Below are 16,554 nucleotides of genomic sequence, written 5' to 3' on the forward strand. Positions count from 1 at the left end.
ATTGAATGATGAAGTTAAAAAAAACCAGATAGCTAAGAATTTTTTTTAAAAGAGGAAAGAAATTGAACATGCTAATCATAAAAGTCTTTCTTTAGCTGTTTAGTCATGAAAAATGGGAGAGATAAAGGATGATAGCTGACAAGAGAGGACAGGATGAAAGAGAAGTGGGTTTTTTGGCTTTTTTTTTTTACTTTTTGCTTGGATGAGGGAAACATGGACTTAGTGGATGTTGTTGCCTGCTTTTCATTTTTAGAGAGGATTAGTGGCATTACAGAGTGATATCTTGATTTGTGCATGATTTGTATATAAGGTAGAATTGCACAAAATATATGAACCTTACTCCTTTTTCCAGAGTCATCTGAATCCAGTGGTTCAAGAAAAGTCAGGATCATCAGTGATGGTGCAGGATGCAGTGGATGACCTTGGCATCTTTGATGTCTAACTAAGCTCTAAACAACCTTCACAGCACTTGCTACAGCTCCTTTTATGGTCACTGGAACAAACTCTTCTCATTTGCGCAATCCACTATAAAATGGTAGACACCTCCCACTCCGACTGGTTACCCTCAACTTGACTTATTAAACCCATCTGCCAAGATGGATTAGAACTGAGTAAAATATTTGCCTGGCTTCAATGACAATCCAGCTGAGATTATATAACACAAATTTATAGTAGACTCTCCTAAATCTTCCCAAAATATTTCTCAAAGAATCAGATTCTCTGACCTAATATTGAATATCTTAATGTTTTCCCTTTGATTTATTCCACAGATTGAATTGTAAATCAAAGAACTAATTCCTGACACCTGGGAATGAGGAGACAAATAGCAAGTAATAATTATAAAGGAATTATTTTAAGCCTTTAAAAAACAGGATTGTGGAAAACACCTTTACCAAAATTTATTCCATGCTTCATTAAAAAAAAATGGAATGACTGTCACAACAGTTAATTATTTTTCTGCTTTCCTTGGCTCAAGTTTGTGGAAAGGGGAGAGGGAAAAGGAAGGAAAAGTGAGAATGCTTGTAGCTTTGCATTCAATCATCATTAGTTAACAACTGGAACTGAACTAAAACACCTGGAATAATCAACTGCACATATTATATTGTTTTGATGTGAATTTTTCACAGCTTAGTAGAACATAAACCTGTTGTTTCATCCATGTTCAAGATACTTTATGTGACACTATTTTCTCATTGTTTAGTAAGCTAAATAAAAATGCTTAAGCAAAAAAGAAAGCTGGTAGGGAAGAGAAAAAAAACATTTCACAAATCCTCAGCCAGATAAGGTGCATTGGCATTTTTTAGTTTTTAGTTTAGCATTTAGTGGCTAACTGTTAACAACTCACATAGATAGATAGCAATGCAAATCGGAGTTCCACTAAACACTGCATTTTTTCAGAAACATGCAAGCTGCATAATTTTTGCGAATGCACTGTATATGTTCACATTCTCTTATAACCCTCTGAATTTCTCATTTCCAGTGCACAGTAGGGTAGTATAGTGATTACATTTCTAATTCTCCAAAAAAACCCACTAGGCAAGAAATTAAAACATCGATATTGCATTTGCCTTTCTCCTTCTACTTAAATGACAATATTTTAAAAAATACTTTCCAGAAGCAACACTAGAGTCAAACACTTTCCTACCCTAAACATGTCTAGTACTGTTAAATATTTCACACATTTAAGATGGGTTTCACTCATAATAGTAGCTGACTCTACCTTAGAAGTTTGCATCCATTTCATTTTATTTCCATCTTGGGCATGGTTTGCTCCGTTCACCGACATAAACAAAGACTTTGTATCTGTTTTTAAATTAAAGCAAAATTTTAAGTTAGAGCAAGTAATAACAAGAATCCTAATTTTTGCCCAATATCTAGTCAATAGCCAAACTTATCAAGATTGACTCCAAGTTTTAGAAAGACTGCAAAAGCATAAAGATATGCACACATATAATAACATAGTAATTGGCATATTTATGGGTGCATACATGTATACACACAATACACACTTGTATATATGCCCTTATATATCCAGGAATCTATACAGATTTTTAAAAGCAGCTGCCTCTTTTTTAAAATTATTTTTCAAACCCTAGAAATTAGCAGAATATTTGTATACTTGGTGCTTAACGCATATGCGTCAATATACATCCATACATACCAGTGAACACACACATATATTATAATATATATGCATCTATTTTTATATAAATATTTTCAAGTAACTTCAAATAAACATAACCAAAAGTCAATAAGGAAAAAGACACGACTCAAAATACCTATAAAATAATCAACAATTTCCAACACTAACAATTCTTTTAAACATTTAATTAAAGAAAGTTTGGGGTTGACTTATAATCTATTCCAATTTCCTTTCGGGAATTTAAGTTTCCAAAATTCTGTTATTTCTTTGACCTAAGTTACTCCTATTGAGTCATAAGATGTTTTATTTCACAGATAATGCCCTATTTTATTGTGAAATACTAGAGAATCCTTCCTTGTTTAGGTTAATGGCTTTGATAAGGGTTAATAAGAATCTTATCAATTCAGGGCAAACACTTTGTGGATACCCGAGATAGATGGATTTAATAATGCTGCCCTGGGAAGGGATTTGGAGTTATACAGGGTGCTTTTAGTAATATGTGACAAGTTCCAGCCAAGAAGCCTCAGGATTTGTAAGCAGATGAAATATTATGTTAGTAGAATAAAAAAGATTCATTAACTGTGTTTTCCATTGTTGCCACTCATGATGGTTATATTTTACACATATAGACAACCTCACTGAATTCCTTAATGTCAATGTTATAACACTGATGCAAAGTTGGGACAACATGATCCAAGAATTACTATCTCTAATGATAATAAAGTGTGTCATAAATGAGTAATTTAAGCAAGAAATTGATGCAATCATAAGCAAATAATATATACTTTTACATTGTATAATTCCTATTTATTATACAATGTAGCATAACCTAATATAAAATTAAAATTCAGAAGTAATTATACATTTATCAAATACTTTTATCATTTTTGTTATTTTTTTCTCATTCATTAACTACAGCTTTAATGTTCAATTAGAGATTCTCTGCAAGTATACATATGTATCTTATTTTTTCCTTCATCAATTAATATCTGAAACATTTTCCCAGAAAATTTTATTTTAATATTGAATATATTTATATATACAACTTATTTAGTGTATTTACTATATAAATATTCCTCTTTATTATTTAATATATTCATTGTATAAATGCACTATGAAATTATATAAGTGAACTTATGTGTATATATAAATATATGTAATGTATGGTATATATAATATATAGTGTAATATGGAAAACATATATGGAAAACCATATATTTACTTATAAATATATGATACTTAATATGCCATGAATATACATATATTTAATTATGCTAATTATAATTAATGATATATTAAATGTATACTTTTATATCCTATAAACATAATTTATAAATATATCGTGTATAGAAATATAATATATAACATAATATAAACACTATATATAAAGCATATGCATAAAATATATGAGATATATAAATACATAATATATAGTATATATAGCACATATAACATGTTAATCTATATAATAGAAATAACATATATAAATATGAGGTATATATAAATATGCCATATAAAATATACATGGTATATTTAAATATACCATATCTAAATAAGTAATATAAACACCATTTATAAATATATAGGTATATGTAAATACACCATATATATAATATAAATACCATATATAAACCTGTTGTATATAAATATACCACACAAGTATGTCATATAAATGTCATATATGGGGTACATAAATACATCCCATATATAGCTATATGTAATATAAATACTAAATAAAATATATAAGTACATATTATATATAAATATTATGTAAATAAATCTATATAATCTATAATTATGCAATGTCTTGATATATGTATCTTTATAATTATAGTATAATAATGTATATACACATATTTGATCAATTTTCCATTCCATTATACATTTTTTGGAGACAATCCTATTTTAATCACAAAAACCAAACTGAAAAATCATGATTTGCTATTATCACCTAACCCTTCCTAATTCTACTTTTTGATATTGTTCAAATTTACTTACAGTGAAGCTGAATGGAATCTTAGGAATATATAAGAAAGCGTGGCCCCAAGGAAGATATTTCTCTATAGCATAAGATTTTAACATCTGCGTGGCCTTAGGAGTCAAAAATGAGCCAGCCTCGTTCTTACTACCTGCTTGTGATGACTGGAACTAAAGATCTGCCAGACTGCCTCTACCAGGGCATGGTTCTACGCATTGAAGACCAAGATGATGAAACTCCCCCTTCTTCATACCCTGACTGGGCTACGTGATGACGTCAGCTTAAGATAGATGGGGCTACGTGATGACATCATCTTAAGATGGGTCCTGACGCCCTTCCTGTGACTCCTGTGGTGGTTTCCTTTGCACTGTTCACTCTCTACCTTAAAGGTGTAAAGATTTGTAGGGATGTAGGTCCCACAGTGCTGGAGGCAATGTCTGAAGGCTAATCTCCTTCATCAAATTTCTTCTCTTTTAAGTGTGTCCTCTGTCTGGCTACAATATTCTGTGCATTGGTTATACTTGTGAGCTATAAAAGGGAATGGATACAGATTCAGAAATGACCATAAAACTAGCCTACTCATACTCAGAGAGGCTCAAAGCAGGCATTCCACCTGGGACCGATTGCTATCACAAGAGCTAAAATCTACTATTTCTCTATTTTCAATTTCATCCTTGTTAAAACTATAATTTAAAATGTAATAAATTACTCATTTGCAATAGAGTGAAAAAGTAACAAGTCTACTAGAGAACCGTAGCCCTATTTCTTGCTCTTTAGGGCTATTCCATCTACCTTTTCCAAATTTAATACAGGAACACCAATATCTATGAAATTAATTTTAAGAATTATTAGGGGATTTCTGGTGCCAATAGGGAAAAGGGAGGAAGAACCTGCCTAATCTCTCCCTTGTTGCCCTCCAAACCACTTTAAAACAAAGCCTCTTACTGTATCTTGGAGCAGGGAAGCCCTTTTCTAGTACAGGAATGCTTGGACAGTCAGCTAGAAAAGACTGTTTCCTGTTTCCGGGAGATGGGAGGAGGGCGGAGCCCAGAGCTACAGTTTCAGAAAGGGCAGGCCACACCCCCAATAGTAACAAGCTGCAAGATCTCAACAGGACTGGGGCTTCCGGGAGGCCCTGCCCCCACAGTGGCAAGAGCTCACCTTGCAAAAGGTTTCAGTGGTGCTCTGCTCCTCAGTAAAGTTCATGAGAGAAGCCTCAATTTACCTAAATCACCCGCAGGGTGTTGTTACCAGTGCAGGTCAACAGTAAGGCCCCCTACTGTGCAAGCCAGCAATAAATGCTCCAACTCAGTGCAAGCCAGTAGCAAACTCTCCTAGTATGCAAGAAAACAGCAAGTCCTCCAAGGCAGTGCAAGCCACCAGCAAGGCCCCCCACTGTGTAAACCAGTAATAAATCTTCCAACTCAATGCAAACCAGCAGCAAGTCTCCTCCACCTGTTCAAACCAGCAGCAAGTCCTCCAAGGCAGTGCAAGCCAGCAGCAAGGCCACCCCCTCCACAAGCCAGCAGTGAAACTCCCTACAGTGAAAGCCAAAAGTGAGGCTCCCCACCTGATATAATCAAACAGCAAGGTCCCTGTACAAACCAGCAGTGAGACTCCCACACTTAGTACAAGCTTTATCAGGCTGTTGACTCTTTTTTTTCACAATTTTCCTGTTATCACTTTCATTTCTTTTCCCAATTTTTCTTCTGTCTTATTTGATTTTCAAAATCCTTCTTGAGATCTTCCATGAATTCCTTTTGGACTGGAGAGCAATTCCTATTTGTTTTTGGCTTTGGATGCAGCAGTTTTGACTTAGTTGTCTTCTGAGTTTGGATGTTGGTCTTCCCTGTCACCAACATCACTTACTAGTTTGAATTTATTTCTTTTTTTGGTGCTTGTTAATTTTTCAGCATTTTTCTTTTCTTTTAACTAAAAAACTGTTCAAGTTGGGCTCTGTTATCTGCAGTGAAAGGAACGCTGTTCCAAGGTTCAGGTTCTTTGTGCAGCTATTTCTGCAAATCTATAATTTTTCAGGTCCTCTGAATTAAGGAGAGGGGGGTTAACACTCTCCCTGCCTGTGCTCTGGTCTGTGAGCACCTGCAAACATGGGTATGTTAGCTTCCTCCTCACCCCAGGACTGTAACCTGCATCTGCATATAGGAAATGTGGCAAGAACCTTATACCCAGACCCAGCAAAGGAACCCCCTGTAATCTCTTTCCCAGTGGCTGATCAACCTACTCTACTGTCTGTAGCTGAGCTCCAGATGACTTTCACTGAAGATTCAGACTCCCTCAAATCCTGGACTGCAGTGGGATCTGCCTTGATGAGTTGCTTTGCATTCCCCTTCTCCCCTAAGTGCAATAGATCTTTCATGCCAGCCTTCTAAGTTGTTTGGGGCTGGGCAATCATTTTACCCCATTTTTATGAGGGCTATGTTGCCCTAGAATTCTTCTTGAGTCATTTTATCATAGACTTTTGAAAAGTAATTAACAGAAATAAATTGGTCTGTGTATCTCCACCAACCTCAATTCTCTTACTTTTTTGCTTTTAAAATGAGCAACAAATCTAAATTGTGCTGCTTCAAAAATCATATTTCTCCCCTTGCTTTGTTTTTAGATTCTGCCTTTGATTCTCCCACTCAGTGTCTTCACTCTCCATTTTTTTCCATCTCTTGAAATTCAGACCACTGTGGCAAATTAATGCATTTTTCTCTGTATTGATTTAGCAGCTCACTTTCATTCTGGACCATTTTGGTTAATTTTATTTCTAACTGCAATTTTCTGCCTACAAATTATATTTCATAATTTCTAATTGTGTTGCTAGGGCTTGCCTCGCCATTCCTAATTAAGGAATCAAAGTTGTTTTTATATCTAATTTCATTGTTGTCACTTACCCCCCTTCCCTTACCCTCATTTCTTTTCTGTGCTTTTTCCCCCTCCTATTTTAAGTTAGAATATTCTTCTCTGTTTTAGGATAAAATTTTTTTCCTACAGTCATGCTATCCATAATATCTGTGTGGTATGCATTCATTTGCTAGCTCATAAAGACTTCTTTTTTGTGAGAAGTTTCATGTTTATTTATCTCTCTTCCTCTCCCACCCACCCTACCATTTGCCAATATTGTAAGTGATGCCAAAGGCATAAAATAAGATAAGTGGGACATGCCTGACTGGCCAGAAGATATAGCTGTTGTGTGATTTGCTCAGAAAGTAGAGATCTTATGTAAAAGTGAAGAAGTCCTTTCAGTAGTCCTCAAAGTCTTTCTGAAGTCTTTCTGACTTCTCAGGAGAATGGAATAGAAGGGATAGGTTATAATTTATTTTCAGGATAGAAGTGATAGATTATGATTTATTTTCTATTTTGTATACTCATGAATCTTTCATGTTTTAAGCATTTCTCCCCTGTTGGAAGAAATATATAGTTTTCCTATGACTTGTAATTTTCATAGGTTATATATTTTTGAAAAAAACAAAGAAAACTATACTCCAGTTTTCTAAGGATTAAAGTTACAGTTCTAGACTGGGAGGGAAAAAACACTCCTTTTTCAAAGTATGCTGTTTTGAGGAAAAATGGGAAGAAAGGTACAATAATTACAAATTTAAGCTATGAGGTTCAAGAATTGCATCTACAATAATAATAATAATAATAATTATTATAACAATAATGTCAGTCTTGGAGAAGATAATTAATGAAAAGTCCCCCTTTGCTTTTTAGGCATGATATTTGAAGTAGGAAGGAAGGAGGACCTCAACTTTATTTCATGAATCCTTCCTTTAGGTATAAGAAAATCCAGTGGAATTAAATTCATGGAATAAATTAAATACTAAACTTTCTCTTAATCAAAATCTACTAATGCTTCTCCTATGAATGTAACTCTTGCTACTGTACTAACTAATTCAATGGAAAATGTAAAAGCAGTCATAGCCCTAATATCATTAAGTTTTAGTTCAGAAGGTGTTCAAAGTTTTCTGGATATTACTCATGATTGCTTCATGATCTCATTCATGAGAATTTTAACATTAGAGAACCAGGAAGGGTGGTACATTGCTGATTCTTCTTTATTCCCTTTACCCTTGTTTAATTTCAGGGAATGTACTCCTTACTAATCAAAATGTTCACAATCCTATCCTAGGCAATTAGGAGTATTTTCCCACCTCCCTGCTACTGTGTGAATTATCCAATTTTGGCATTTAGAAATCTCCAAAGATTTTTTCCTTCATATAATCAAGAATTACTGAAATGTTTTTAATTTTGAAATTCATTTTTTTCTAAAGTATCATTGATTTTTTATGACATGAAAATTAAAATGGCCTAATGAGACAACATAAGACTACAAAATCAGTAATGCTAATTCAAAAGAAAAAATAAAGGAGATATGTAAATTATCTAATATCAGAAATAACCAGTGAGGAAAACAGTTCTATAAGAAAGAAATATATGGAAAAATCTCTTGAATATCTGAAAGTCATGACCAAATAAATATCCTAGAAACCAAATTTTAAAAATTAATACAAGAAAATTTCATGGACTTATTGGAACTATAAAGTGAAGTAAAAAGACAAATAATCCAACAGTCACCCATTGAAAGAAACCTGAAAATGAAAACACCTAGAAAATAATAGCCAAAATTTAGAGCCTTCTGATCAAATATTAGGGGAAAAAGAATTTATATAAGAAGAAACTGCAGTACAGATCACATAAGATTGACAGCTAGAGTTTGTCACCTCATATCTCAAGGAAAGGAAATTTTGAACTATTGTAGTTCTAAAAGCAAATGAGATATGCTTAAGAAAAATAATTTACTCAGCAAAACCAAGTATAATCCTTGGGGAAAGATGGAACTTTCATGAAAGAGATAACTTCAGAGTATTCCTGTCCAAAAGGGCAGAGATGAACAAAAACATTGAAAGGCAAAGTTAGGATTCAAAAGAAACAATTAATTAAAAAAAAAGACAACTTCATTTGAGTGATAGATTGAAAGACCCTAAATAAGGATGAAGTGTTTATTTTCTAATAGGGGAATTGATATACCCTAAAACCCCAATATCATCAGTGGTCATATAGTTAGTTAACAAAGAAAGGTCTAAAAGCACTGTAATTTTTTAATAATATTTAAAGAAGAATATGTGAAGAGGGAAAGGAGAGACAAAAAAGGAGAGAATAATTAGAATATATTAAATATTACATAAAAAAGATAATGGGATGAGGGATAGGATGCCAATTGAATCTCACTTTTATATAAACCAGAATGGAGAATAAAAGTATACATTTCTTCCAATAAAGCTTCTATTTGAGGCACAAATCTTAGTTTATTCAAGATTGTCTTGCTAATTCACCACACTCTTTTCTGCTAGTTCTTTCCCTCTGAGATTAGCCTCTGTCTATATGACAGCTACTATTTTTCATGTGCCCTCACATTTTACAAGATATTTTGCATTTTTCTTTGATAAATTTAATTTCTTGAGAGCAGGGGTTGTGCTTTTGCCTATCTTTGTCTCCCTATCCCTTAGGACCACTTCTGGCACATACAAGTTCTTAAAATGTTAATTAATTGACTAAGTTAGGAATTACAATAGATTCTACAGATAATGTTGACTTTCTAAAATGATGTATCTTTCCCTCTTATTAAAGAAGACTCTACTATGCTTTGAAACTTTAAGTAATTTAATGAAATGATGATCCTGGTCATTTAATACCCTCACACATCACAGTGACCCCTTTTTTCACAGAAGTGAAGGGTTAATGATTGATTTTTGGATTCCAACAAAGTGGTGATAGCCACTGCTTGACCTATACTTTTTACTTTTTCAAATCCTTAAGTTAAAGCATTTATTTCCTTTCTTAATCTCTCTAGTAATTCGTTGGTCTCATCATCTATCTGATCAAGGCTTTTAGATACATAAACTACAACTCTCCTTAATTCCTCAACTTATATATTAGGCCAGTTAGGGCAGTTTGTCTTTAAATAAACTTTGACCACTTTGCAACAGTTATTTACAAGCCATCTTTTAATTTACCTGACATCTCTCTCTTTGGAGAAATCTAGATCTATGTATCTACTACCCAGCTCAATAAATCTATCCATAAACTGTGAGGGACTTTCCTCCTCTGATTGCTTAAGACTCTCAAACTTCATCCATGTACTCAGCCTATCAGAACAATCTCTCATTGCTTTTAGTAATGCCTTTCTAGCCTGGCAAGTTGTAAATAATCTTCTTTTTCATTAATTGCTCTGGCCAATGAACCACTTTCTTTCCCTGGGTTTTATTAACAAGAGAAAATTTTTTATTTTTCTCTCTTTCTGTCAAAAAAGCTTGGAGCAAATTTTCCATGCCCTGCAATGAAAGATCAAGTGTACAAAAAATGTTTTCAAGCTTCACAATAATTATAATAGGCTCATTTTCTGTAATAAATAATAATAATAGACTATATTTGATTGGTAATTGACAACTAAAGATCAGGCAGTTATTGTCTTTTTTGCTTTCTTCCCTCCCTTTATACCTCCCTTTTCTTCCCTTCAGCTTCCCCTCTCCGTTTTCCTTCTTTTTCTTCTTCTTTCTAAATCACTCAGGGGTGAGTTTATGATCTTTCAAATAAAGTACTTTTTCTCTTCTCTATCTTAAGAAAGGGGTTTATATGGGGAAGACAGGAAAAGATAAAGAATTGAGGTAAGAGGGTTGGGGATTTCCCCAATACTACAATGATTCTTAGATTGGAAGATGTTCGAATATAGTTCACATTCAGAGAAATGGCTGATGTCTGGAAATTCAGTCATTATCATCAACAGAGCAAGTCAGAGAGATATCTGGATTATTGTCCTTTTTTCTTCAGCCTTCAAACTCACCAGCTTGAGTTTCCAAAGTCCAAGAGAGGAAAAACTCCTTCTTCCTTCCTTGATACAAGTCAACAAGTTAACCAGGGTCCAGCCAGCAGTTGGTTTTGCCTCCAACTGTTTCTCCCTGTAACATTCCAAATAGAATCTCTCTTTTGACTGACAGGTCACCACTCAGCCACTGCTTCTGCCTCTTTGCATGCTTCCCAATTTCTCTCTTCCTTTTCCTCCTTTTTCATCTTTGGAAAATCCTCCCTTTTCATCTTGGAAAAAATGCAATCAGCATTTTTAATGATACTTACCTTTTAGATATATGTTTTGTTATATTTCTAACTATCTAATTCTTAACCCTGTACTATATTAAATATTCCTTTACCCTCCCAAAACAACAAATCCTAATCTATTTTAGCTATTATGTCTATATAATTCTATGATAAGTTTGGGTATAGGAAAATGGTTTAGGTAATAGGAATTTTACATGAATATGATTTTTGAACATAACAAATCATGTAACAATTTGAATAATTCCAACAGTATTTTAAATATGTAACTGTCTTATCTCCTAATGCCTATAAATTCAGCTAAGTAAAATTTTTTTATTACTAACAATTGCTAACCAAAATTATAATGTAATCTAACTTCTATACTTAAGTAATTTTTATGTCTGTTCCTACTTCCCTAAGACTTTGAACAAGTTTATCTAAACTGTCCCTATAGTTAATTAGAACATTAATAAATTATTCTAATATAATTTGTTAGTACATTAGTATTCACATATGTACATAAGTTGTATCTATACAGATTTACATATGTACAAATATAATAGATTGTTCTTGATTTCTGTGCAAACTCATGCAGATCTTTGTTTGAATTTTCCACAGAAATTTATATATTAGTGTGAATTTTGTGTTTTCCAACTATACCTATGTTGTATACTTACCCATTCCATGAGATTTCCTCCTGCATTGTATTTCTGTGTAGTATATGTATGTATATATGTGATGTTAACATGTATGTTGCATTCTTACATAATCTCATGTTCACAAGTCCAAAATTTCATAGTCTTTTTTTAATATTGATTGTAGGAAACTATGTGTCTTGATCTCTTTTTTCATCTCTTCTGCATACCATTTTTTGTCTATTGTTATTCTTGATTGTAGTCCTGTGTTCTTTAATATTCAGGAACATACTGGCACAATTGAGAACATGCATGCGTATAAAGTTTTTACATGTGCATGTATGTAAGATTGAAATTTTCATTGTGCATGGAAGTAAGCTATGAATTCTTCATGAGTGCTTGTCAGAATTCATTAGTTATTCTTCATGTGTGGAAGTAAGCTATACATATGAACATCTTCATGAGTGGGTGTATACATAATATGTAATGTATAAGTTCTAATAATTTTGTTAAGAATATGAATTTGAAGTTTTCTTTACTTTTTGATTTTGAATTTTCACAATAGGCCTTATCGTTTGCTGTCTTTTAGATATATCTTGGAGATAAAATTTGGATATAATGTAGTTCATTTGGTCATGGAGTTATGTTTTCATTTGAAATAACTTTGTTAATTTCTTTGCTGTTACTATGGTTGGCAGAGACTTTGTATAGATTATGTAGAGACTTTTCTTTGGTGCTAATCTTTTAAATTGCATATTTCTTTTCTTTCTATTTTACTGGCTGTATTTCTTTCTGGAGCTGTTTTATTTGCTTTTGCAGTTCTTTCCTTTCATACATTTCATTCATAGGCATAAGACAGTGTGGGAGAGATTAGGTTTGGATCAACACCTTACAGCCTACACCAAGATAAACTCAGAATGGTGAATGACTTGAATATAAAGATATAAAGATGGAAACTATAACTAAATAAGGGGAACACAGAATAATATACATGTCAGATCTTTAGGAAAGGAAAGACTTTAAAACCAAGCAGAGCTAGAAAAAACCACAAAATGTAAAATCAATAATTTTTATTACATCAAATTAAAACATTTTAAAAAACAAAACCAATGCAACCAAAATTAGAAGAAAAGCAACAAATTGCGAAACAATCTTCATAACAAAAACCTCTAACAAAGGTCTAATTACTCAAATTTATAAAGAGCTAAACCAATTGTGCAAAAAATCTTCAACTGATAAATGGGCAAGGGACATGAATAGGCAATTTTCAGTTAAAGAAATCAAAACTATTAATAAGCACATGAAAAAGTGTTTTAAATCTCTTATAATAAGAGAGATGCAAATCAAAACAACTCTGAGATATCAACTCACACCTAGCAGATTGGCTAACATGACAGCAAAGGAAAGTAATGAATGCTGGAGGGGATGTGGCAAAGTGGGGACATTAATGCATTCCTGGTGGAGTTATGAATTGATCCAGCCATTCTGGAGGGCAATTTGGAACTATGCCCAAAGGGTGCTAAAGGACTGTCTGCCCTTTGAGCCAGCCATAGCAGTGCTGGGTTTGTACCCCAGAGATAATAAAAAAAAAAGACTTGTACAATAATATTCAAAGCTGTGCTCTTTGTGGTGACAAAAAAATTGGAAAATCAGTGTATGCCCTTCAATTGGGGAATGAATGAATAAATTGTGGTGTCTTTTGGTGATGGAATACTATTGTGCTCAAAAGGAATTCCTTTTTAACTGGAATGAACTCCAGGAATTGATGTAGAGCAAAAGGAGGAGAACCAGGAGAACATTGTACACAGAGGCTGATACACTGTGGTAGAATGTAATGTAATGGACTTTTCTATTAATGGCTATGCAGTGATCCTGAAGAACTTCAAGGAATCTATGAGAAAAAAACACTATCCACATTCAGAGGAAAAACTGTGAGGATAGAAACCCAGAAGGAAAACAATTGCTTGATTACATGGGTAGAGGGGATATGGTTGGGATATAGACTCTAAATGAACATCCTAATGCAAACACCAACAAAATGGAAATAGGTTTTGATCAAGGACATATGTAATACCCAGTGAAATTACACATCAGCTATGGGAAGGTTTGGGGTAGGTGAGGTAGGAAGATAATATGATTCTTGTAACCAAGGAATAATGTTCTAAATTGACTAAATACATTAATTTAAATAAAAAATAGAATTAAATAAAAAATAAAATTAAAAAAGGAAAAAAACCACCTTCAAGCAAATGTATATATGAATTTCTTCTTAAAATAATATGAAACATCTACCAAAAACCATTAGCAAGTGTTATTTGTAAAGGAGAAAAGCTACAAGCCTTCCCAATAAGATCAGGAATAAAAAGGATGCCTCTAATCACCAGTATTATTTGACATTATTAGAAGGGCTAACAATAGCAAGAAGAGGAAAAAATAAGTTAAGGTGATCAAAACTGCCAAAGAGGTAATAAAACTATTTCTGTTTAGAGATGATATGATGGTATATGTGAAAAATCTTGGCAATTCAACTAAAAGTTTAGTTGAAACTATGAATAATTTTAGTAAAGTAAAAATATACAAAATAAACCCACAAAATCTTTGAATTTTTACATATTACTAAGAAGTCCTTCAAAAAGATAGAAATATATATACATCCATGTGTGTATATATATGCATATATATACTCCTCTTAAAATAATCATAAATGCATGAATTATCTAGGAGTGTAACTGCCTCAAAAATGTAGGAACTATATGCACATAATTATGAAACACTTTTTATACAAATAAGATCAGATCAAAATAATTATAGAAATATTAATTGTTTCATTGATGGGCAAAGCCAATATAATGAAAATGACCATCCTACCTAATCTACTTATTCAATGCCATCCCAATCAAATTACCAATAAATTATTTTAATGATTTAAAATAATAATAAAATTATTTTGGAAGAACAAATGATTGAGAATATTGAAAGAATTAATGAAAAAAATGTAAAGAAAAGAGTTCTAGCAGCACCAGGTTTTAAATTGTATTATAAAACAGTAATTAGCAAAATTATTTGCTACTGGCCAAAAAATATAAAGTTAGATCAGTGAAACAGGACAGATACACACAAACAATAATTTAAAATGACAGTAACTTCATATTTCACAAAAAGCATAGATCCTGGATTTAAGGAGAATAAACTACTATCTGGTAAAAATTTCTGGGACAACTGAGAAGTAGCTTTTCAGATACACAGTATAGAAGAATATCTTATACCCTCACTAAGATAAAATCAAAATTTAATTTTATTTTTAAATTATTAAATTAATTTTAATTTTAATTTAAAAATTAAATTATTAAATAAAGATTTAATTATAAAATGAGATTTCATAAGTAAAATAGAATGAGGAATATAATACTCATCAGTTTTGTGGACAGAACAGGATTTTTTGAGTAAACGAAAGATAGAAAGTATTGTGAGATAGAAACTGAACAGTTTTGAATACATTATTTTAAAAAAGATTTTGTACAAATAAAGCAAGTATTACCAAGATTAGTAGGAATTTGGAAAATTAGGGAAAGAATGTATAGACAATTTTTATATAGAGTTCTCATATCTACATTATATGAGAACCATGTTAAATTTATAGGAATAAGAGCCATCCCTTAGTTGATAAATGGGCAAAATATATAAATAGGAAATTTTTGGATGAGAAATCAAGGCTATCTGTGGGTATATGAAAAAATGCTCTAAATAATTACTGGTCAGACCTATCAAAACCAAAAGAATTCTGAGACATCATCTTGTACCCATCAGATTGGCTAAAATTACAAAAGAGCAAAATGACAAATATTGGAGTGGAGGTGGAAAAATAAATATATTAATACTCTGATGGTGGAGCTGTGAACTCATCCAACCATTTTGGAGAACAATTTGGAATTAGACCCAGAGTTATGAAACTGTGTATATCCTTAGACCTAGCAGTATTATTGCTGGTTCTATTTCCTAATGATATCAAGGGAAAAAAGAAAATAGCCTATATATTCTATACTATTTATTGTAAATTCATTTGTGGTGGGAAAAAAAAAAACAACAGTGGGGATGCCCCATCAATTGGGGAATGGATAAATAAATCCTGATACGTGATTGTAATGTACTACTACTGTGCCATAAGCAATAGGCTAATTAAAAAAAAAAAAGTTGAAAAGTTACAAAGGATAATAAGCAGTAAAATCAGTAGAACTAACTGAACAGCATACAAAGCTACAAATTTAATACTTGAAGAATAACTTATGAATGTTATATCCAAAAATGAACAAAAAAATGGAAAAAATGTAAGACACAATTAAAATGTGTGTGTGTTTGTGTGAGAGAGAGACAGAGAGAGAGAGATTTCAAATATTTTTTCCATTGTTACATGATTCATATGCTTTCCCTCCACTCCTCCCTCCCACCTCCTGTAGCCAATGAACAATTCACTTGTGTTTCACATGTATCATTTGGGTAATTAGAAATCTGTTACCCTAAAAACTGCATTTCCCAAGAGCCCACTGACTTCCTGTCGTTACATGGTGACATAGACAAGGGGATATATTGGGTGGGGTTCCTGGTTTCTCTCTTTTTGCTTCCTGTTGCGACTTGGTGGAGTGGGCTTTTTGAACAGATAGATTGGCCATGGGCATGCGGTTTTATTTTGTTGCCTTTTTATT

General features: G+C 32.6%; 1 long non-coding RNA gene across 1 annotated transcript; it reads right to left on the reverse strand.

Annotated features, from left to right (window-relative positions):
• Positions 1–1,688: 1,688 nt before the first annotated feature.
• LOC130454770 (uncharacterized) lies at positions 1,689–5,148 on the reverse strand. The gene is made up of 2 exons (XR_008912600.1): positions 5,067–5,148; positions 1,689–1,803 (listed from the first exon to the last, which is right to left on the reverse strand). It is a non-coding gene; the product is annotated as an uncharacterized LOC130454770 (long non-coding RNA).
• Between the last annotated feature and the right edge of the window lie 11,406 nt (positions 5,149–16,554).

The sequence above is a fragment of the Monodelphis domestica genome, chromosome 5 (assembly GCF_027887165.1).
Source record: "Monodelphis domestica isolate mMonDom1 chromosome 5, mMonDom1.pri, whole genome shotgun sequence".
NCBI lineage: Eukaryota > Metazoa > Chordata > Mammalia > Didelphimorphia > Didelphidae > Monodelphis > Monodelphis domestica.